Below are 24,064 nucleotides of genomic sequence, written 5' to 3' on the forward strand. Positions count from 1 at the left end.
CAAGAAGGAAAAACTTTCTAAAAATCAAAACTATCCCAAAGTGGGTGAGATAAAGAGGTTAGAAGTCTGATATCATTGGTAGTTTTCAGCAAAGGAATGATGACTGATTTTGAGTAAAGCTGGAGAGGTTACAAGTTGGACTAGATGCCCTTTGAGTCCCCTTCAATCCCCCAGGGTTCCACGATTAAATTAATATGAACACAATCTACAGGGAAGGAGATGATAGTTCTGCTTTACTCAGTCCAAATCAGACCACATGTGGTTTAGAGTGTCCAGTTCAAGGCCTCAAATTTATTAGTATTGAAAAGGCAGAGTACATACTAAGTATACAGAATCATAAAGGAATTAGAAATTTGCACAATGATGATCTAAAGGAATTAGGGATTTTTGTGTAAAGAAAAACAAACAAACAAAAAAAAAGTGAAATCATGAATTTAAATGTCTAAGGAGACAGGAATGGTCAGTAAATTGGAAAGCAGAAACACGGGAAAGATTTTAGGACCTGGAAGCAGAGAACCTGAGTTCAAATCTCATCTCTATTATTATGTGAACATAGGCAAGTCATTTAACTACTGTAAGCATCCATTTTCTTAGATGTAAAACAAGACACTTGGATTCAAATTACCTCTAAATGAAATTACTTCTAGTTTTGAATCTGTAATTTTATGCAGTCAAAAATGGTGCTTTTTAACTTACATATATACACATACAGTAACACATATGGTTAAATAATATGCATGTGAGCATCTTAAATTTAGTAACTTTTTGTTAATATTATAAATCAATATATTTTATTATGTACCTATTGCTAATTAATGCAAATATGCATGCAATAATTAAAATAATTGAAACAATCACTAGATAAAATAAGTTTGCATGTGAGAACATTGGTCATTATCAGATCTTTATATTTTCTGTTTGGATTAATTAGGAAATATTTCTTTTATCCATGGACAGTGGAATGTTTAAAGAAATGCAACTATTTTAATTTTTAGCTTTGAATATGTTTTAAGTAGGTAGAAAGAAAAGTCAGTACTTGGAATATACATATACCTAAAGATATGCATATATATATGTGTGTGTGTATATATATATATATGACATTTAATAAATGCTTGCAAAGTTGAAATTGAGTAAAGAAACTGAGGCATAGGCTTAAAAGATAAAAAGATAAATCTGTTACATTTAAAATTATTTTAATGACTTGTTTGAATTATTACAGTCAATAAGATGCTTATTAAAATCAATCTTTAATCATGAAAAAGGAAGAAAAATGATGCTAATTCATCCATGACATTTATAAAAACTTTAAAATTTGGTATTAATGATGGAGTCCTTTGGGTTTAAATATATTATGGATAATTTCTGTTCAATGTCCTAATTTGACATTGTAGGCAAGCACACTGGATAATATTATCTCGCTAGATAATTTCATTTAATATCATATTGAGAGATCACTAACTAGTTACTATAATAAAATATGCACAGCAAAAATGTTAAATGATGTTAAAGTGAGATAATTATGACATTAAAAAATTACTAACTTGCGTGTGTTACTCATATTTTTAGTTCTGAGTGAATGGATTGATGGTCAGCCAATAGTACTTGGAGAGAATATATATTGCCTAATGGTTTATAAAGAATTTTTCCTATATTATCTTCAAAATTGTCCTGAAAGAAAGGCATTTTGGAGATGAGTCAGTGGAAGCAGAAGAGCCCTAGATTAAACTAATAAGTGTCAAAGCCAGATAAAATAGATATTTGTGCTATATTAAAAATATATTTACCTAAGTTATATTTTGAATGAATAAACATAATTAAGAGTTTCAGTGAATAAAGAATGAAATCACTTCTTGCAGTTAATAGTATTTATTGCTGTACATTTTATATCAAATTGATGATTTTCCTCAGATTTATGCTTCTTCACATGATGGGGACCAAGAGGTATTGATTTGCTTGTGGAGATAAAATTTAAATGCAGATCTCTTTCATTCCCAAAATCTAGCAAACTTTTCATTATGTGATACTACTTCTGGGGGAATTTAACATACCTCTATGTATTTTGTTAAATATTTATCAATTATATGTAAATATTTTAACATTCGTTTTAAAATATTTTGTTCTAAATTATTTTTCATTAAGTCCCTCCCCCCACATTTCCAAGAAAGTAAGCAATATATTGGTTATAAATGTGAAATTATACAAAATGCATATCCATATTAGCCATGTTGCAAAAGAAAACAAAATTTTCTAACAACAAAAAACATAAAAATGTTTTTTGTTTTTGCTATTAACGATTAAATAGGCTGAGAAATATTAGGCTTTCCTCCTGAGTTAGAATGGATATTTCTTTTGAGAATATGGGTTTTAGCATATTTTCTTTTGATTTGTTGTTTTAATAGCAAAAAACAAAAAAAAAATAAAATTTTAAAAAGCATGCTTCAATCTCCAGTTAGAATTCATCACTTCTTTCTCTAGAAGTGAAGAAAATTTTTAATTATCGGTCTGCAATCATATTCCATCAGTTCTTTCTCTGCATATGGATAGTGATTTTCATCATAAGACTTTTGAAATTGCCTTGGACCATTATATTGCTAAGTATAGCTGCAGTTCATAATTGATCATTGTACACTATCGCTATTATTGTTTATAATGCTCTCCTAGTTTTGCTCACTTCACTCTGCATCAGATCATATGTGTCTTCTCAGGTTTTTCTGAAAGCATCTTGATTATCATTTCTTATAGAAAAATAGCATTCTATCACAATCATATGCCACAATTTGTTTATCCAATCATTAACTGATGAGTAATTCCTTAAATGGCCAATTCTTTACTACCACAGAAAGACCCGCTAATATGTGTACGTGTGTGTATGTGTGAATTGGTTAAAATATAGATCTATTAGTGATATTGTTGTGTCAAAAAGGTAAGCACAGTTTTATGACTCTTTGAGCATAGTTTTAAATTATTCTCCAGAATGAATATGCTAGTTCACAACTCTGTCAGCATTGCATTGGTGTCCCAGATTTTCTGCATCTTCTCTAGCAATTGTCAGGATCTTTTTCTGACATATTAGAATCTTATATATTCCTTAGAACCTGATTGGTATAAGCAAGTATCTCATAGTTGTTTTAATTTGTGGGTTTTTTTAATTAACAATTTTTATGCTATGTTTCATACTTTTATGTATACATGATGTCATCAGTATTCTTCTCCAGTAGTACAAATCAGAATTAATTATGCCTTCTCTTGTGAGATTCTTATCCCTAAACTTTTAAAATGTTCCTTAAATCATCTACCCAGTGGGGTAGAGAACTGGAAATCTTCTAGTTTCTTTACTATTTCATGATTTCTTTTGTTTTCTACCATTCTTGGTATGTAGTGGCTCACTTCTCTTTCTGATTATGTCTTTTGTGTAATTGATGGTAATATGTAATATTCTACTTAACCTAATATTTATATCTTCATTATTCTTCAGGTATATAAGTACTAGATATACAAGTAAAAAAATTTCCTCTCTCAAGAAACTTACAATCTATTAGATTGTATTCCATTACAAATGGAAGCTGAAAGGGGGAAGTAGAACCAGAAAGTGGGAAGAGATAGAAGATATCCAGCATGTGAACAGGATGTGCATTGAATTGAATGTAAGCAGAGAAGTTTATGGGGAATGAAGTTAGCTGGAAAAACAACACCTCTAATAGAGAGGAAATATATCTGAGGATGTTGAGGAAATGTTGAATATCAAAACTGAATCAATATATAAGATGCTGAGATTTCAGATGATGAACTAATCCTGGGGGTGGCAAAACAAGCAGAGGGACTGAATGGAAATGAAGTTGTCATTGTCTATCTTCTGAATTCTAATATATAGATAATGACAGACTGACTCAGTGAGCCAACCATCCAGCTATACATACTACTCTGGAAAATAGATGTTTTCTATTTTCTTAGTTTACCTATTGTTGATTACTATGATAATCTGTTTTGAATGGAGATAAAAATTGAATAAATCTTCTACTGTTACTAGATTTCAGATATTTAGTCAAATTATACTAGATAAAAAAGGTAAATATCACATATGTTCATTATTTAAATAATCTTTGGTTTCGATACACTTTTAAAAATCAAATGCTTAACTCTAATGTTTTTTTTAGAAACTTTGACTAGACTTTTAGTAAATGTTTTATTTAATTCATATTTCATTTTTATCACCTAATTTGGGACATTAATGAATATTGGACAAAATATTTACTTGAGATAATTTTTTTGTAAACTTTCATGAATAGCTAGTTATGCAAAATTGTTTTGGAATCAATATACTTAACTTATAATTATCTGATAATCTTCTTATGATCAAAATATGTCCTTATTGAATATTTGTTAATGAGAGACTAATTTATCATAGTAATTCAGATACTATAAAATTCATTTCTCTATCAAATTGAATTTGCTCTCATTTTCTTAATCTTAGAATTAAAAATCTAATTTTCAATGTTATTAATAATGTACAAAAATAATCATATTCTATATCTTATATTTAGTAGAAACTAGTAGTAAATAATAAATATTTCTCTCTTATACATAAATAATAGAGTTACTTCTAATTCCAATGTGAATAAAATGATATGTGTTTTTAAAAAGGAGATAACAATTCAGCAAACATTTGTTAACCATTATTATTAACCTATTATTGTGCACAGAGGATTTTGGTTGGTGCTAGGGGAAATACAATTGAATAAAATAATGTCCCTACATTTGTTGAGCTTATTACCTTATGGTGGGTATAGAAGAAAATGAAATGGTATGAAGGTGGTCTTAATATAGTAACAAAAAAAACAGTCTTATGTCAGATAATCTGGGTTAGAGTTCCTGCTTTGTAACTCACTACCTATGTGTCTTTGCTTGATCCACTGACTTCACAAACCTGGACCTTAGTTTCCTCATCTGTAAAATGAGGTAATCCTTGAGTCTTTTTAGTTTTAGCAATATAAGAGAAATGTGAGCAAAATTCTTAGCTGAAATATGAAATGGGATCTCCTTTTCCTCATTCATAAAAGAAAGGGGAGGGATTATACAAAGTGATCTTAGCTTTTTACATGTATCCAAAGTTTCCAGAGAAAATTACAGCTAGACATCATGGCCTATCTTATATGATGCAATTTGTGTTCCATACTCTTTTTTATTAATTATGAACTGCTGTCACTTGTAAGCTTTAAAAAATTCCACTGAATATTTGTAACCTTAAATTTAAAATTATAAAAATGCCATTATTTAGGTATTTTACAATTGACTAATTACTACATTTTAATTATTCTTGATACTTGAACATGCTTGTTATCAATTGAGATCTACCACTAAATAATCCATTTTATTATTTGTCACATGATGTCATTACATATCAATTTCCTCATTTCTTGTATAGTCTGAAAAGCATAACAGATATGTCTAAGAAGTTTCAATATTAGAAGAGAATTTTGGATAGAAATGGAAGGAAGAATTCTGTCAAATTGACAACCAATTTGGACCTCAACAAATCAAACTGACAGAAAATCTGATATTTTGCTATATTCAAATTGACTTATAATTGCAAGACAACTTTCAGATTCTGAGGCCAAAAAAAAATGCAATCCCCAATCATAAAAATGAAAAATAATACTTATACTTATTACAGTGAAATTCCATTTTAAAGGCATTTTAAAAAATTATTATGGAGGTATAACCAAAATATGGAATATCAGAAGATTTAGAAAATTTGCTTGGTAACAACATAAGACTATTAGACAAGTTATTCAATTACTCATTTCCTAATTGTTCCATCTAAAATGTCTCTCTTCTGTAGCTGGATTTCTGCACATTAAATGTACTCTCCCTTAAAATTCCACTCCTTCTCCCTTTTTCCCCTTTTACACTCTTTTTTTTTTCCTGTGAAATAAAGGACTCTATCCAACTCTTTATGTTCATATGTATATTCCTCTCTTCTTGGACCAATTTAGAGGCTGATCAATGAGATTGTGTAAGTTGTTACCTATCACCTCATTTCCATTCTTTTCTGTAGACTCCAATTTAGACAACTTAATTAAGTGCTATAATTTTCCTAATCTTCCACCCCCCACAGTGTGTCATTCCTTTCTCTTTCCACTTTTTAAAAAGAACATCAAGATATAAAAGATATAACAGAGTGATTAACAAGTTGTCTAAGTGTAAAATTACCCAGCTATATACAAACAAGAAGGTCCCTGCCTTCAAGGAGCTTCCAGACCAATGGGGAAAGACACACAAAGGGGAACTAGAAAATGGTGGAATAGCATTAATTAAAACAGGAACTTTTATTCCTCTTTGGAAGCAGGTAATTTTGCTCCATTGTGTGGAGAAATCACTTTACTCAAGTTCTGAAATGCATACTGTTTTTCACAATGGGAATAAGTTTATGAATGGTACAGTTCCCCAAACGTTGACTATCACCTGAAAAAAATAAAAGAAATGAAACTGACAAATCAACCCCAAGAATATTTCCTTCTGATGGGAGTATCAGTTTCAAATATGAAAAATAATCAAATTTGATATGCACTTTGATATGATGAAGGCTAAGAAGTTGTGGAAATATTTATAAACTGACAGTGACAACTTTTAAAAATAACAGTCTCATGAGCATAGCCAAGGAGCTCTAAGCAAGAATAAGATTTCATAAAAATAAAACCTATGCAGAGACAACAAATCAAAAGAAAATATGCTAAAACCCATATTCTCAAAAGAAATATCCATTCTAACTCAGGAGGAAAGCCTAATATTTCTCAGCCTATTTAATCTTTAATAGCAAAATCTACAAATGAGAAAGAATTCAGGGTAACCAATGGCTTAATAAATTAAACCTTTGCTGACAAGTCCACATGTTTATGGCTGTTTCAACATAACTTTGTGAATTTAGGATTGTATTTGAATATCCTTTATGTATTGATGAACTACTTCATTTTTCATTTCTAAGCAAAGCAATTTGCTGCTCATTCCATTTTCTAGGCGTATTTAAGAGAAGAGTGCCCCCTTGTGATAGTTAAAATCAGATCCAGATAACAGTTATATTCCTCCTGGGGGTAAAGATTAATACATATTTGGGGTTGATTTTCTTCATTGACCTTTTTTTTTTTTCATGTTGTATAGGCATTTTTCAAAATCATGTGATCCAGTCTTAGAGTTTATCTTTTTCAAAGCAAAAATAAAAGTCAGGACAACTTGCCATGTGTACAGTAATTTTTTTCATGAGTCCATTAAATATTCAAATTTAATTCAAAGAAGTTTTCCAGTTTTCTATTTATCTTGCCTTATAAATCAGCATTCCTGCAGAAGCTTATTTGTATAAAATAAAGTTCTAGTTTTCCTATTGATTTAATTTCTTTTGCAGTTACATTTAATATATATATATATATATATATATATATATATATATACACATACTTGGGCTTATTCTTTTATTCCTCCCCCAGCCCTACTCCTGACTTAGCAAAGTTTCTCTACCATTCTGACTTAGCCTTCTCACCTTGGAAGCTCAATCCACACCATATGTCCTTTCTTTGATTCTGAAAAAAGCCAAGGTAGACCATTCATGTCTCCATTCCTCTCTAGGTCATATTCCAGAATCAGCAGAGTTTCTTTACCACAGCTCCATAAGGTTTCTCTACCTTCCCTTTTTGCTGCCACACTAATTTTCACATTCCTTTTTATATATTGTCTTTCTCCAGTGCAGTTTCTTGTGGTCCTATCTTTATTTCTTCTTGTATTTATATGCTTATTGTTTGCTTCACTTCCTAGCAAATGTTAAATGCTTAATAAATGTTTATTAATGAACTGACTTTTCTTAATTTAAACTGATACCAGTAGGATATGAATATCTTGGTTGAGAAGACCTATGAGCTAGGACTTTAAAGCTCTTATGAAATAAGATCTTCGAGACACTTGCTTATAGACAACTGAAACTCTGGAGATCACCTATATGTTCTTTTACACAAACAGTGAAGTTAATGGGAACATAATAGATGTGGAAGTACTGACATCTTTCTATGGATTTTATATCTTTTTATTGTCAGGCTATAATTTATGTGGCCTTATATTTTTTTTTATTTAATAGCCTTTTATTTACAGGTTATATGCATGGGTAACTTTACAGCATTAACAATTGCCAAACCTCTTGTTCCAATTTTTCACCTCTTAACCCCCCACCCCCTCCCCTAGATGGCAGGATGACCAGTAGATGTTAAATACATTAAAATATAAATTAGATACACAATAAGTATACCCGACCAAAACGTTATTTCGCTGTACAAAAAGAATCAGGCTTTGAAATATTGTACAATTAGCTTGTGAAGGAAATCAAAAATGCAGGTGGGCATAAATATAGGGATTGGGAATTCAAAGTAATGGTTTTTAGTCATCTCCCAGAGTTCTTTCTCTGGGTGTAGCTGGTTCAGTTCATTACTGCTCCATTGGAAATGATTTGGTTGGTCTCATTGCTGAGGATGGCCAGGTCCATCAGAACTGGTCATCATATAATATTGTTGTTGAAGTATATAATGATCTCCTGGTCCTGCTCATTTCACTCAGCATCAGTTCGTGTAAGTCTCTCCAGGCCTTTCTGAAATCATCCTGTTGGTCATTTCTTACAGAACAGTAATATTCCATAATATTCATATACCACAATTTATTCAGCCATTCTCCAACTGATGGACATCCATTCAGTTTCCAGTTTCTAGCCACTACAAAAAGGGCTGCCACAAACATTCGTGCACATACAGGTCCCTTTCCCTTCTTTATAATCTCTTTGGGATATAAGCCCAATAGTAACACTGCTGGATCAAAGGGTATGCACAGTTTGATAACTTTTTGAGTGGCCTTATAATTTTAAAGTAATAACAACTTTATTTTTTTTCCTCTCTACTCTCAAAAGGAGGAAAAAAAGCACTTGAATACTATGGAGTAGTTAGTGGTGAATAGATTTGAAGCAATTCACATTAAAAAAAAAAAAGCCTAAACTAAACAAACCATAAAAAACACTTAGTTTCCTTCTTTTCCTCAATAAGTCATGCAAAGAAGAAGTATTATAGTAAGAGAAAAGGTGCAGTGTGAACATATCACTAAAATGTGAATTATTAATGATTTATTGTTATGCAAATGCTATGTGAAAATAGTAATAGCACATTCCCTATAAAATCAAATTTGAATATGACCCAAAAAGCAATAGAAAAAATTATAGTGGACATTAAATAGATACTTTAAAGTATGTTTGTCCTTCATTTTCAAAGAGGATCATGACGTCAGGGAGGTGATGCTATAACATGCAAGTAAATTAGATTTAAATGAGGGAGGGTTGTGCAAGGTCACTTGCCTCATTTTCCCCTCCAGAGCCATCTGGGTCTAGTGACTAGATATAAATCAGGATGATAAAGAGATGACTCTGGATGAAATGAGAGACCTTGATTATTTTAAACTACTATCTTCAACAAGTCTCAGTTTAACCGAGGCTGCATATATTCATTGATTAAGGCTAGGTAACAACTGAGGTAAAAAATCTTCTCTTTCACCTAGTCCAAAAAATATAAATAAATAGATGAACAAATCTGGGAGAGGAAGATTATGTCATGGTCCTCTTCTGAAATGGACAAACAGAAACCTTTGTGAGTAAAGCTGGCCTACAAGCTGGAATTGGTCAATTAGAAAAGTATCTTCCTCTCTCCATGCTTTCCTTCCCTCCTGACTTTCTTCCTTTCTTCTTTCTTTCTCTTCTTTCTTCCTTTCTTCCCTCCTCCCTTCTCTCCTTCCTTCCTTTCTTCCCTCCTTCTTTCCTTTCTTCTCTCCTTTCCTCCTTCCTTCCCTCCCTCCTTCCTTTCTTTCTTCCTTCTTTCCTTCCTGACTACCTGCCTTCCTTCTTTCCTCTCTTCCTTTTTCCCTCTTTCCTTCCCTTCTTTCCTTTCTTTCTTTCCCTATCTTCCCTCCTTCCTATCTTCATTCCTTATTTTCTTTCTTCTGCTTCTTCACTAAATCCTTTTGAAACTTAGCCCATTTAAATTGGTGTTTCAATTAAAATAAACTTTGCCCCTTGACTTGGAGATGGATTCATGCCTGCAAATTCTTTTGAGATACATTGTGACACTGGTCTGTGACCCCAACCTTTTGGAGTCTCCTTTTGAACCTCAACACTTCCTTCTGTAATGCTGGAGAACCGGAGGCAAAATAGAGATTAGAGAGTTTTTAATATTTTATTTAGGTTTCTGAGAGAGAGAGAATCCATTCTGACTCCAGGGCTGAATTGGACTTTTTTGTCTCAAAGAATCCAGCATAGAATGTGAGATTCCAATGATTTTTATATGGCTCTAAGTGATCAGGGAAGACAAAGGCAAGGGGTGGAGTCCAAATACTGGTGAGCACAGGGAATTTTTAGGAAGGGACCATCAATTCGGTTCTGACAGGTTGGGGGTAGGACCATAAATTCTGATAAATTGGGAGTGAAGGGGCTAGTCACTAGAGACAGAAAGTCTGGAAAAAGGGATATGTAAGCATATCTCTAAGTAACTTATCTGCCTATGGAATGCTAATAATCAGGGTGTTGTGCCACAGTTCCCTCTAATTGTCCTTCCTCAATTTCCCTAATTGTCCTGCCTCACTTTCCCTGAACTGTTCAGCCTCAGTTCCTTTTATTGTTCTGCCTAAATCCCCTTGGTTGCAATACCTCCCTCTCCTGCTCATCAGGACTGAGATAATTAGGGCTGTGGAGATCTGGCATTCCAAAAGATAAAATTCCAGATGTCCTATCTCAGATACCTAATTGATATCTCTGGAACTTAGACTTCCTGGCTCTAGTTGGACACCTCCTAAGTCTTCCCAATTAGTAATAATTTGTGATCCTACCCCCAACCTGTCAGAACTGGATTGATAGTCCCTTCTTGGAGATTCCTACTCACCAGAGTTTGGGCTTCATCTTCCCCACCCCCTCCTCCCTGCCTTTGTCTATCTACCCAAGCTTAGAGCCATATATATGTCATTGAGAACTCACATTCACTGCTGGATACTTTGAGACATCAGCCCTGGGGGCAACATGCCCCTAGCACAATCTCTCCCTCTCAAATAAAATATTAAAAACTCTGTAATCTTTATCTTGCCTCAGTTTCTCTGGCATTACAAGGGTTCCCAGCCCTAATTATCTCAGTCCTAATGGTTAGGAAGGGGGTTTGCAACCAGGGGGATTGGGGCAGAATTCAGGGAACCAAGGGAGAACAATTCAGGGAAACTGAGGCAGAACACTTTAGGGAAACTGAGGCAGGACAATTTAGGGAAATTGAGGCAGAATAATAAAAGGAAACTATGGCACAACACTTCCTTCCTTCTTTCCTGGCTTCTTCCCTCTTTTCCTCCCTTCCCTCCCTCTCTCTGTCCTTCCTTCCTTCCTTCCCTTCCTCCCTTTTTCCCTCCCTCCCTCCTTCCTTTCCTCCTTCCTTCCCTTCATCCTTTCTTCCTTCCTCCCTTCCTTCTTTCCTTGCTTCCTTTTTTTTCTTCCTTTCTTCTCTCCTTCCTTCTCTTTCTTCTGTCCACAAAAAGTATCATACCCTTACTTATATGCTCCGAAAAGCATTTTTTCTTTTTCTTTTGCACCTCTGAACTTTCTCAAAATATCATGGGATTTACTGATTAAATTTCTTTAAAATGCCTTAAACCCAAACCAATCTGATTCTCATTGATTGGCCACCAGTAGGTCCCAGACCAAGGCCCATTTGATCATTGTTTGGGTCTTGATGAATTCAGATTGAATGTAAATAACAATCATTTCTGCTTGGAATAAAAACTCTGAGAGCCTTTCTCTCCTAGATTAATTTATTTATTGTTTATTTGTTTTTGTTTTTTTTTTTAGACTAGGAGAAATAGAAGATTTTTTTGCCCCAATTGCTACTTAGCCTTAATTACTGAATGGGTATGAAAAGGTCAAACTGAGATCTTTTGAAGACCTTAGCTTAAAAAGGTGAAGATCTCCCAATTCATGCAGAATCATCTCCTGTCATATAGATCTATGTAGATGATTCTGGAGGGGGAAAAGGGGCAGATGGCCTTGCACAACCCTCTCTCATTTAAATCCAATTCACTTGCATATCATAACATCACCTCTCTGATAGCAAGGTTCTCTTTAAGAACGAAGAAAAAGGGACAGCTAGGGGGTTCAGTGACTAGAGCACAACCCTGAAGTCAGGAGGATCTGAGTTCAAAGGTGGCCTCAGACACTTAACACTTCCTAGCTGTGTGACCCTGAGCAAGCCACTTAACCCCAATTGCCTCTGCAAAAATAAATAAAATAACATCAGCTAAGAATGAAAGATAAACAACAACAAAACCTTCAAAATATGATAAAACCATCTTATGAATATAATTAAGATAAAGGTCTTTTATAAATAGCTAAATGTCCTTTTCTGAAATTGGACTATTTTAGATCTCTATTTGGTTTGTTTGTTTTTATTTTTTAGGGAATTCATTTCTCAAAGTGTTGTATATTTTCTTATTATATAACTGCATAGGATTCTTAAAATATAATATCATATCATTTACAAAAAGTATGATTTTGTTTTATTGATGTGGTCAAAATTCTAGTGGTACATTAATATTATGAAGTTCATTGTTTAATTTTTGTGTTTTTCTAATCCTCCCTGAACTAATTGTGAATTTTTGAGTTATTACATGTATTTATACTTTCTGCTTTTTTTTACTTTTATTTTTAATATCTCTTTGCTTAATATGTGGTTCATTTTGTAAAAGCTTTGTGTGTCACTGAAAAATATGCATATTATTTAGTAGTCCCATTTAAACAATATGTCTTTTAACTCTTGTGTTTACAAGTTTGTTCAATTCTTTATTTTATATTTTGTTTATCTTTTTGTTTGTTTTATACAAATCTGAAAGGGAAATACAATTTCATTATTTCATCACCTGTTATGTCTTCTAATTGATTTAATTTTTCTCTTAAGACTCTAAAAACAAAGACTTTGAATGTATCTACATTTATTATTGGTATTATTAAGGTTTTTTTGGCCTTTTATTGAATATCCATCTTTTCCTTAATTATAATTAAGATCAAATTTGCAGGAACTGTTTCTTTTTATAATATCCCAAGTTATTTTGCTCTTTGAAAAACAGTGATCCACTGTACACATATATTGTATTTAAGATATACTTTAACATGTTTAATATGTATGAGACTGCCTACCACCTAGGGGAGAGGGTAAAGGGAGGGAAGGGAAAAGTTGGAATATAAGTGAGTGTAAGGGACAATGTTGAAAAATTACCCATGCATATGTTCTGTCAATAAAAAGCTATAATTTAAAAAAAAAAAAAAAAAAAAGAGAAAAAAAAAAAAAAGAAATACAGCGATCCATTCTTTTCTCTGGTATCTAGAGGGTGCAAAATAGATTGTCATTTGAACTTCATTTCCTGACTTGCTTAAAAGATTCATTTGTCAAAGAACACACACACACACAAACATACATACACAGATTTGTTTGTTTGTTTGTTTTTTTCCCTTGGAGGCAATCTCTGGATGATTTTGATTGGCACATTGTTTTCCATGTTCCAAAGACCTGGGCAGTTGTTTTGTATTATTTCATTTTTAGAGTTCAGTTTTGTTTTGTTTTTTAGACTTGGAAACTATGTAGTCTATGCATACCGCCTTTGAGATCAATATTTTTGTTTCTTTTGGAGGTCATGTATTCTTTTATTATTTTTCAATTATCTGCCCATCCACACTTGTAGCTAAATGGACTACAACTCTAGGCATAGAATGTACCCATCTTCTCTATACCTCTTTCCTCCATATATCTGAGGTAAATTAAGAAGGTAAAGAATTGGGTTCTGTTGATTTTTTTCCCACAGAATGGTAGGGTGAAGGGGTCATGGATGTCTGCTGGAATGAATTAGCAGCAATGGAATTGTGGATTGAATCCTTGAATGCAAGAGTATTACTTTCTTTTGTGTAGTAATAATGCAGCAGAAAATGATAGGGAGAAATGATAGCTGAGCTGAGTGAGTTCTAAGAAGTTAGGGATTAGCCTTTTTCCTTATTTTTTAATCAATATTTTTTTTCATTAATGTTCTTAGTGTCTTAACCTATGGAGACAGCAGCAATTACTTTACTTCTTGTGAGAATTGTAAGAGGTCATGGGGAACAATGACAATATCTAATCCTTCATCTTGGTTACAAAACCTAGCTCCAATTCATTCACTGTTTTTCTGTTTTCAAATCCTATGATGATGATCATACACAAATACACACACACACATATATGTACACACTTATGTACATATGTTTGTAAAGACAGAGAGAGAGAGACAGAGAAAAATGTTCACACAAAGAGAGAAGCAGAGAGACAGAAAAAGAGAGAGTGTATGGGGATATCTTCCCCCATCTTCATAGCAAAATCTCACATTCTTCTCAAAACATCAAAATATATATAACCTATTAGAATTTGAAATACATTGTAGCCAAGCTGATTATCTTTTCCCCCAAATCTCCTACTCTTTCCAATTTTATTATTAGTAAAAAAAAATTTTGCTAAATTTTCTGTGTTGTATAGATCAGTTATATGTAATATATCTATGGGATCTTCTTATAATAATGCTATTAAATGTATAAAATAAAATACATTATATTAAAAAAAGTTATTATTTTTTTAAATGTCCTTAGACCTCAGCCAAGTCACACTATTCTAAAATTACTGTCACTCTGGTGAAATATTGCTATAACTTTCATTCATTCTTTTACTTTTTAAATCTATTGTTCATCATTTAATCTATCACATACTCCTGCATAAATCTGGTCTTGGTATTTCACTGCTTATGCAGCTTTAATTTAAGATTTTTTTTAACCTACTAAGTGAAATTAAATACTTTAATCTGTCATTTGAGTCCTTTTACAATGAAATGCCACTCTACAGTTTCACTATTGCTTAGTATAATTTTCTACTAGGTACCCTCTATCTTAGCTAAAAACATCTACTAATTATCTTCTTTATATGTCCTATACTTTTCAATGGCCATTAATTTTCTCTCACTGTTCACTGTTTCTGGAAGTTTTTTTTTTTCCCCTTTAGTTTGAAAACCCATAGAAAATATTATATGTTCTGTTAAGCCTTCCCTGATCAGTCTAGGGAACAATGATACCCTTTCCTTTCGTCGACCTTATTCAGAACTCTTGCATCGCTCTTATGTGCTTAATAACATAATTTCCTTATAGTTATTTTTGTTTTTTTAATTGCTGTAGCTCTCAGTCTTGTCTGACTCTTTATGAACAAATGTTTTCTTGGAAAGGATACTGGAGTAGTTTGCTATTTCCTTTTCCAGCTCATTTTACCGAGGAAGAAACTGAAGCACACAGGATTAAATGATTTGTTAATCCTTCTATTTACTTCTTTTTATTTTTATATCAAATAGCAGGAGCAGAAAAATAAATCCTTTATATATTATCATTACCCTATGCACAACAAATTTCACCCATTTATTATTGTTTAAAAAGTTTCTTCTCTATATAAACCTTAGAAGTAGGTAGAACACATAGTAATCTTCATTTTACATTAGAAGAAACCCAGTAATATTGGTCTTTTTTCTATTCCTCCTTCAATATGTCACTATATCTTGGCTCTTTGGATTTGCACTAGCTGTATCCCTTGCCTGATTTTTCTCTTTTCATTGCTCCTTCCTGTCTTCCCTAGATTCCTTGAAGTCCCTGATAAACTCCTACTTTCTCTAGAATGGCTTTTCCAATCCCTCTTCATTCCAATTACTTTTCCCTTTTGATTAATTTCTATCTATTTTTATAAAGCTTATCTACATATATTTCTTTACATGTTATCTATTCCACTTGATTGTGAATTCCCTGAAGAAAGGAACTGTCTTTTTTTTTTTTTTTTTTTTTTTTGCTATTTCTACCATTTTATTATATGCTTAGCACATAGTAGGAACTAGATTAATACATAATTACTGACTGATTGACATTTAGAAAAATTGAATGACTTTGCAATGGTCAGGCAGATCATAAATGTCTGATTTAAGTCTTAAACTCAGTTCTCCTTAACTCAAATCTGTTTTTTTTTCTTGCAATTATGAGTATACAATTACAATAGTCAAAGATTATAAATTATTATAAGGAAACATATAATTATGAGTTAGTAAATCCATGATCTTATCCATATCCATGCATGATACCTTCATAGAAACTCTCTTCCATTTTCTGAACGTCTTCCTCTACAACAGATTCTTAAATCTTTTGTGGTCATGAACCACTTTGGCAGTTTGGTAAAACCTAGAGATCTTTTCTTATAATAATACTTCAAGAAACCAATTAAATGCAATTGTGGTATAGTCAAGATCATTTAAGATTTGGCAATAATCACATTTAAGGAACAGAAGGCTTGGAATATGATATTCAGAAATGCATAATATACATAAGATTATAATTTTGTTAATTGTGTTGAATTGAAGTTGTACCTTTTCACATTAAAGTTCAGAAACTTTCTGAAATCTACCCATAGTCCCCTTGTAGGTCTCTGGACTAAAGATTAAGAGCACATGCTGTTAGTATTTTATTATGTTGTAGATATTACTAGAATATTTAGGCTATTCAACCATTATCCCTGATAACTTAGCATAATTAGTCACTATTGCATATTGGAAAGAATACTGTATTCCTTTTCCAGAGAATTGGGTTTAAATAGCATATTATCTGTAGGAAATCTAAAATGCCAATTTTATGAATACATTTTCATTTTTAACATATTACAATCAAAGTAAGCCTACCCAATATTTTATTCACCTATATTTTTTATTATTTGTGATTTTATTATACCTTGCTATCACATCCTTGTCAGAATGTTGGTGCTAAAAAAGTAGATTTTTTTATATAGTATACTATTTGGGGAACAGTGAAACTGCCCAAATAAATCATATTCTACTCTCTTATTGCTACTCAATTTGGGGCCCAGCTTATTGCCTATTTATAGTTCTGTCCTAATTATAGTATTGCTGGTATAACTTTATGGTATGGTCTAATAGCTGCATATCAATATGTAGACTATAGGTATTCCTCATCAATGTGTTTTGCCCTGTATACATTGCTTGGCCTATCTCCTGTAAGTGTTTTTTGGATGCCACTGTGGTGGTCCTTTAATATTCTGGGGCTTAATATCATAAGCATGTTGTAATCAATAAGTAGAAGCAAGGGGGGAAGGAAAGCCAAGAATTTATAATGGAAAAAAGTAACTATGAGTTCTAAGATTAGAACACTTGGATTTTTATGTGAATTAAAAATAGAAAGCAAGAAAAAACTTACCTCCTGAACTTAGGTCAGGAAAAAAAATGTATATTCATCTTCTAAGATAAAACTATTAACTTTTTCATCATTATTAGCTTCAGATGTTCCATAAAGTAAACAATAAAATTCCCAGATTTTAATGAGATGCTCATCTACTCTAAAAAACACAGTTTTTAAGTAATATCCATAATAATAATCTATCATCATTAGTCAATGTCATATAATAGATTTACTGTTCCCAAAATTGATGTAGAATCCTAGCTTTGACATTTATGGCTTGTGTGACTTTGGGTGAATCACTGAGTATCAATTTCCTTTTTTTTTAATGAAATAATAATTATTAATCACTTAATATCTCTGAGTATCAGAGATTAGTCAATGTCATATAATAGATTTACTGTTCCCAAAATTGATGTAGAATCCTAGCTTTGACATTTATGGCTTGTGTGACTTTGGGTGAATCACTGAGTATCAATTTCCTTTTTTTTTAATGAAATAATAATTATTATTTCACTACCTTACTTCTCAATGGGCTCTTTGTCAAGAAAGTATTTTATGTATTATGACCAATTTTGTCTCTTAAAGACTAATGATAAACCATAGATAACTCTCTTTCACTGATAGAAATGAGGTTGGTAGTGGGTACGAGTAAGCTATTATGCTTTTTAATATGGCTGGTATGATACTTGTTTGTTATAAGAAAGGATTCTTTTGAGTTACAAAAGAGGGTTCTATCTTTTCACCCAAATCTCTTAATATGCTCCTTATTGATTCTCTTTAAATATTGATTTATTTTGATGGCATATCAGCATCAATTGTCCTTATGTGTTGGAGAGCAGTTTTTCAAGTTTCTTTTTGTGGAATTTGACTTGGCTAGGTATGGAAAATGTGTTAAGGTCAATTGTTGGAAAAATTAGTTTTTCAGAAAAGATTCAGGGGTTATGAGGAAGGATCTTCAAGTATGACTATAATATAATTATATTATCTGAAATACTTCCATGTTTTCCATGAAAAGAATATAATTTTCTGTTAAATTTCTTCCCCAAACAGATAAATTGTTGAAAAAGACTTGAATAATATCATAGTAAATTATATATTTTTATCTATCCATAAAGCATTACCATTTAATACATTAACCATCACCCATCTGGGACTCTGAACTTTCAAAGTTGTGTAGCTACCAAGACTCTTAGATTTTCCATTAGTTTACAGGATATACATAATAAAGGTCCTTAAATTCTGTAACAATATATTCTTTAGAGGTTCTCTTTATATGAACCCTAATGAAACTTTCCTTTATGAATGTGAAAAGGACAGAAGAAGAAAGCTTTGGATAATGGGATTATAGGTCTAGGGTTAGAAGAAACTCTAAAGGTTAATTAAACCAAGTTCCTCATTTTTCAGAAGAGGATCCTGAGGGTCAGGAACCTTATGAGACTCTTACAAGGTCAATCAGATAATATTTTTGAGTGTGGTAGCTAGGTGGCAAACTGGAGAGCTCATAGGCCCTGAAGTAAGGCAGACCTGAGTGCAAGTCTAGCCTTGGCCATTTAGTAGGTGTGTGATCTTTGGCCAAATTACTTAATTCTGATGTCTCCACTAATAATATTTTTAAAAATATTTAAAATGGCATTTAAATACTGGTTTTCTGACTATAGAGCTAATATCTTTTCCCATATTACCACAAAGTCCCCTACCTTCATCTTTTTACCTAAAATCACTGACGCTTATTATCATTGGAAAAAATCCTTAAACATCCTTAAGGATATAAGGACAATAATAAGTCAGCTTATTTTCCTCCTTCTTATAGGCAGCATAAATGTCCATTAACAGTCCATTCTATAACTCATCTGCTTCTCTTTCTAAACACCAGCTTTACAACCAGTGACCTTGATGTGTTTTCCCCACTTAGCTCATCCAAGTTCCACAAAAGGAAATGTGAAAAACAGATGAGTCAAATTCACCCTGACCTTAGTAGCAAGTGAATCAATCTCTAAAGAAAAGCAATAAGGAAATCATTAAGAGATTTGGGTGAAAACAATAATAAATTTTGAAACAATGCCTTTACAGTGAAGTCAAGTCTTCACAACTCATTAGATAATTTAAGATTGTCTGACAAAATTGAACCAAAGAGCAAATTGTTTGGACTACTTTCTTTATCAGGAAGCTATTATTGAATCCTCCCTATTTTGCTACTGGATGAATTTTCATTCTCCTTCTAGATAAAATGGGAATAACCATCTATCAATTTACTTTGTCTAATGTAGATATTCTGGTTTTCTTTTAACATTCTGGGATTGTAGTCCAATATATTAAATCTACTTGGAGCAATCAAAAGAGCAATGAATTTGGCATGAGATGAGCTGGTTTTCATTGCTGACTCTGATGCATACACCCTCTATTGAAGGTATCTAAACTTTCTGGAGCCCCTTTCTCCCCATTTTTAAAGATATCAGGCTAAATGATCTCTAAGATCCCTTTTGTCTCCGAAGGAATCTTTGAGAACATCAAACAATTTACTTCTAAAAACAAGTCATTTATTAAAGAAAACAAAATTATTCTGTTACTGTTCTCTCTCTCATCTTCCTTTCCTTTGACTTCCTAAACAAAGGATCTTTCTGATATCTATTCTTTTTGGTTTGTTTGTTCATTTGTTTCTGAAACCACAGGGATCAAGGGTATGGAAACCTACAACTTCAAAGCATCTAAGTTGGGGCAACTAGAGGCAGCAATGAATTAAAATGCTGGGCTAGAGTCAGGAAGACCTGATTTCAAATCCAGCCATCTTTATTAGCATGAGTCTGGCCAGGTAAGTCACTTAGCTCTGTTTCCTCATCTGCAAAATAAGAATAAGACTAACATCTACCTCTCAGAATTATTATAAGGATAAAATGAGAAATTTGTAAAGTATTTAGCATAGACCTAGAAGATAGTGAACACTATATAAATCATCATTTGTGTACAAATATCATTTCTATAGAAAAATATGTCATATATGATATTGTTATAATATATGTAATATGTAACTTTTATTATTATTAGTTACACACTAGTTTAACAATGTTGATAATGTTTTAATATTGATTTTTGTTGATAATGTTTCAATTATTGATAATGTTGATAATGATTTAAGTAAAAAAACCCTATAAATAACTAATATGGATTAAGGAAAACATATCTACAACACTCTAATTTTAAATACCATCTTATACCCTGAATCCACATTCCATATCTGGAGTAAGTTAAGATCATGTCAGTGCCTATATAGTACAATATAATATTTCTGATTTTATGATGATTTGTTTATAGTATGCTATGAATACATTATATATGTATTCACTTGATATTTTATATCAGCTGACATCTGAGGTCCTTTCTAATTATAAATCATATGATTCTACATCCTGAAAAGTAGGAAGGAAGGAATAGAAATACCTGGATTCCAGAGAATATTGTGTTTGAATCCAGATTTTGATGCTGTGTCATCATAATCAAGTCACTACTGGGGTTTTGTCCCATAATACTATACCTATGGCTTTGGGGTGACATGCTTTTCTCTAGGGTAGGAGAGTTTGGCAGCATGATATAAGGGATGGAGATCTGATTTCAAAGAAAAAGAAGGGAGGAATGAAAGAAGGAAGGAAAGAAGGAAGGAAGGAAGGAAGGAAAGAAGGAAGGAAGGAAGGAAGGAACAGAAATGAAGGAAGGAAGGAACAGAAATGAAGGAATGGAGGGAAAAGAAAAAGGAAAACCTGATTTCCTACCTTTGACACATCAAATGGATAGGCAAGCTTCTTAAAATCTCAGTGCTCTAGGGAAATATGTAAGACTATAAATTTCAGGTAAGATATGGATCTTTATTGATAAGAGGAGTTCCTGAGAGGTCCCTATGCCAATGATATCATTAGTCCAATAACTATCTTTGACTAGGAATACTTAATTCTTGCAGCTGTACCATGTAAATTGAGAGTTTCCATTTCCTTATTGACTCTGACTGGAGAAGGCAGACTTTGTAAGTGTGTGAGGTAGGGAGGGGAAGGGTCTAATAGAGGTAGAGTGAGAAAAGGAGAGAGGAGTTGGGGCATTTCATCCTCCTAGTCATCTATATCAGTGATATCAACTCAAGTAGAAATGGAAGTCATTAATTTGTACACAAATCTCCCTGTGGGACACATATTGCCTGAATGATAAAATCCACAATTACTTATATTATATTTTATTTTTATTTATTTTGTTAAAGATTTCCCTATTGTATTTTAATCTCATTCAGATGATAGTTGGGAGTGTTGTTGGTCACAATGTGTGACAAACTGTGCTGCTTGCCTTCCATTCAGGTTGTTATACCACAGTTCTCTTTTATTGTCCTGACTCACTTTCCCTAATTATCCTCAATCTTGCCTTGGTTCCCATAATTGTTCTGCCTCAGTTTATAATTGATCTGCTCAACCACCCCTGTCTCCTAATCATGATGATCCAGATAAAGAAAAAGACCTTCTATCTTAGGCATCATCAGAATGTTGAGTGCCTCTCCCCATTCTGTAATCCCAATTATCAGATATCCCCCATGCCTACCCTCAACCTGTCAGAACCAAATTGTTTGTCCTGTGTTCCAGCTCTCAGAACCCTGACTCTGCCCCTGCCTCACTCTACCCCCTGTCTGAGCCACGTGTATATGTCATTGAGAATCAGATTGCTTGCTGGATTCTTAGAGCCGATAGTCTCATTTGGCCCTGGGACCAAACCATGGATCCATTTGGTCCCAGTAAATCTCTCCCTTTTAAATAAATTATTAAGTACTCTCTAATCTCTATCCTGCCTCAGTTTCTCTGGCATTACAAGGTTTAAAAAGTTTCCTTAACTACATTTCCACATTTAACCTTTGTGTGATTTTCCTTATTCAAAGGAAAAAAGAAGAGAATAACAGTTTTCCTAGGACCCACATTATGGAGTTGTGGTGAAGAAGGTGCTTTACAAACCTCAAAGCTACTTCTAGATAAAAACAAAAAGGCATTAGCAAAGAGATCCAGAAGTCAATGGACAAATGGAGACTAATGTAACATATTTAGCCTATGGATACTATATTAAAGAATAGGCTCATTAGAATTGAAAAAGACCACAGAGGCCATCAAGTCCAAATGCATTTTACAAATGATCAAACTAAGGTACCCTGCTTTTATGTTTGTTTGTTTTGTTTTCTCCTCCCTCCCTTCTTGTTCTTGTTCTTATTCTCCTTCTCTCTCTCTCTCTCTCTTTCTCTGTCTGTCTCTCTCTGTGTCTGTCTGTGTCTCTCTTTGTCTCTGTCTCTCTCTGTGTCTGTCTCGCTTTGTCTCTGTCTCTATCTCTCTGTGTATCTCTTTCTTTCCCCTTTGGCTTGCTCCTCTCACCTCTTCCCTTCTTTCTCTTTCTCTTTCCTTTGCTTTTTTTTTTTTATTTGAAAATTCATATATAGAAATAAATAAAACCTTATTGTAATTTTTGCATCACTCTGTATAAATACTAATTTCTTCTAATGCCTGCACACAAGTAGCACTTAGGAAAAACCATTATTAGGATACTGTTCACATTCCTTTTGTCAACAACAACAAAAATTGTGTCTTTGAAACTTCAAACTCATTAGTTCATTATACCCATTATGTCACTTGTAAGAGAAGAGATAATTCCCTGGAACTTTTTAAATATATGATTACTCAACCTTACATTTCTGAGCTTGATCTTCTGCCTTTTCAGTATTTTTACAGAACAAAATTTCTTTGTAAGCCTAAATCTCTCTATGTAGCTTATAAATGAGACCTAATTAATGAATTTGTTCATCCTTATTTAACTGTCTATAGATATGTAGTTCAACATGAGTTTAACATTGCAGATATTTATTTGCTAATTTAACTTTATTAGACATCCTATGCAAATTATGGCTCTATCCTAAAACTCATTCAAATAAAATTCTAGAACTTTTTCATGTTAATTATTTCATTAATCACTTGGTTAAGTAACTCATTTAAATATGAATGAAGTTAAATCCTAGTGAAAATGTCAACCAAAAAATACTGGAATTAAAGACTTTAAATACATTTAGAGAATAACCCTTAATGAACTCATGACTCCCTGAGCAATATATGTCTAATTTTCTCCATAGTTGAATCACTTCTAGGATGGGAAGTAATTCATATATTATAGTTAAGGAGCATCAGGTATCCCACCTTGATCTTTGAATGGACCAGAGTATAGAGCAAGAGGTCAATGATCAGGAATATCCTAGGATTTCACCACCTTGGATGCACCAGAAACTTACAGACTCATATATAAAAACTGCAGGACGTAAAAGTTAGAAAATTGGACCAAACATTCCTTGTTTTCCCAAAGATAACTTAATACAAACCCTAATAAAGTCCAAAATTAAAAGTCAGGCTAGACAAATGGGTAAAGACATAAATAAAATAAAAACAACAATAAAAGGAACCTGCCATAAAACTACTATGGTAACAGGGAAGCTCAAAACAAAAACATAATACAATGACTTTAAAACATCTAGAGATAATGTCTCAAAAAATGCAAATTGAAAAAAAAAATCTAAGAAGAATGTCTAGGACATCTAAAGAAAGAGATAAAAACAGAAAAAATGATTGTTAAAAATTTTAAAAAGTGTAGTAGAAGAAAAGTAGAAAAAGAAATGAGAAATGAAAAAAAAAAAAAAAACCTGAGAGATGGTACCTCAGAGTTGTCTTGATTTGCATTTTT

This window comes from Sarcophilus harrisii, chromosome 6 (genome assembly GCF_902635505.1).
Source record: "Sarcophilus harrisii chromosome 6, mSarHar1.11, whole genome shotgun sequence".
NCBI lineage: Eukaryota > Metazoa > Chordata > Mammalia > Dasyuromorphia > Dasyuridae > Sarcophilus > Sarcophilus harrisii.